Source organism: Thermobia domestica, chromosome 2 (genome assembly GCF_964235325.1).
Source record: "Thermobia domestica chromosome 2, izTheDome1.hap1.1, whole genome shotgun sequence".
In the NCBI taxonomy this organism is placed as follows: Eukaryota; Metazoa; Arthropoda; class Insecta; order Zygentoma; family Lepismatidae; genus Thermobia; species Thermobia domestica.
In genome coordinates this window covers 285,337,221-285,339,513 of record NC_137455.1, presented here as the reverse complement: position 1 = coordinate 285,339,513, position 2,293 = coordinate 285,337,221, and positions in this window count along the sequence as shown.

Below are 2,293 nucleotides of genomic sequence, written 5' to 3'. Positions count from 1 at the left end.
CTGAACTACATATTGATTGCACTAATTGAGGACTTTTCTGGAAGCCCCAAGTTAATTATGACTCAATTCCACTTTGGTCATTTTTCCTTAAATTAGCAACTTGCTTATGCGATAACAAATGCTTGTTAATGATAAAGCAAAAATGGTTATGCCGTTGGATTTATGGTAAAATTTGCTATTAATAAGGTGTCAATATTATGCGTTTTGTTTAAAACTTTTGTCTGATACAAAATAGCGGATTTGAACATGGCCGCCATCAAGGCAACTCTTACCATAGACCTAATATTTATCCACCTGCTTTTTATTTAATTATTATCATTAACACAAAATTTACAAGATGGGGCAAAGGACTAATACATATGCTGCAACAATATTTAATTTCCCTGTAATTTTTTACCAATTGCGCGTAAATAAAAATTAACGTCACCATTGTTCTTCTGATTAAATTTGCGCCTTAAATCATGTATCACATGACCCTATTCCTATTTTAAAAACTTAATCTTAAATCAAAATGGCCGATTTCAAGATGGCCGCCGTCAGGTATACCCTTACTATATGACTTCCCCCTAGTCCTAATATGTACCCATATATTTGTTATTCACCTTTTGTCGTTACAAGAGGTCTTACAGAGCTTTTACCTCCAACTGTATGAAGACTATTCTGTACTTCCATGTGATGTTCTGGTAGCTGTATCTCCTAAACCCCTGGAGCTTCGCACCTACAACTTCACTGAAATACTGACCACATTTAGTACTACTTTCTCATATGTGTCTCAGTCAGCAACTCGATTCACCCAAACGTAAGGTTTACTTGTGAGTAATGCTAGTTATTATGGCCGGTCTGCATAGAATGTGAACGATGCTTGATCTACGAGGGGCAACGCTGGCTCAGTAGGAAAAACACTCACATCAGGTGCTAGAGTTAGACGGACCAATCACTGCTTGTGCTATGTGAGCTTTGTGGTGGACAAACACCGTGTGCTTGGGAGTTTCCGGGGTGGTCCCGCTTCCTCCAACTGTTTTCATTCCACCAATTCATCCCATCATCATCCATACGGTCTGAGCCGTAGTTACCTAAAGAACGTATGATAAAATCAAGTACTTGACCTATTAAGTAGAATTTGGTACGCTACCATAAGACCACGGAGGCCAAAACCGTGAACTAGCGTGTTCATAAGATCAGTACAATTTGTAGTAATGTTCAATTACCAAGGCAAATACCAAATAGTGTTACATCTTTCTGTATTGTTTATATTATGATACTACAAATATAACAAAATATAATGATCAAAGAAATAATAAACACTTCTGACCAGAGTATATACACACTTATTAAAAACTAAATTCCAGTGTAACAGTTTCAACAACGTAACGTTGTCTTCATCAGACACTAACTGCTGATGTTAGTGTCTGATGAAGACAACGTTAAGTTGTTGAAACTGTTACACTGGAATTTAGTTTTTAATAAACAAGTGTGTATATACTCTGGTCAGAAGTGTTTATTATTTCTTTAGTGAGTTCCAGAGTCGTGATGGATAGAGTTGTATAATGATCAAATAAATCACCAAGATGCCAGGGTCGATTAGGTGTTCCTGGAATAGTGGCTCAGTGGTTGAAGGTTCATCTCTAGTGGATGGGTCCCTGGTTCGATGCCAGCTATCGCCAAGTGAACTTTGTGGTGGACAAACACCGTGTGTGGGGGTTTCTCGGCGTTCTCCCGTTTCCTCCCAATTTATTCATTCCACCATTTCATTTATTTCTCATCATCACCGCCTCCTTTAGCCTAGCTGGCATAACTGTGGGACGTAAAACTCAAAGATTTCATTTTCATTGTTTTGTTTTCGTATTACTAGTAATAGCAGTAGTGGTATTCGCTGTCGCATTAGTATATTAATGAGTAGTAGCAGTAGTGATAGTAGTAATAGTAGTAGCAGTGGCAGCAAAAGTGGAATTAACACTAGCATTCGTAATCGTAATAGTAATAGCAGTATCACTGTAGTAGTTGTAGTATTAGTATCACATACGGTGTAACAGTTTTACATAATGCGCTACTCATAATGCGCTCTGTTACTCATAATGCGCTAATGAGCGAAGTATAAGACTTTTACGTCCATGAGTTGTATTATTGTATAATAAACATGGCTGGACAGAGCAAGCACAGATAACAAATAGACAGACAGAATAGGGACATAGAAAGAAAACCTTGGGTAACCTTTCACACGATTTTCCTATTCGAGAAGGACAAATAGACATTGTAATATTATGACGATACATTTCTCATTTCCCACTGCATA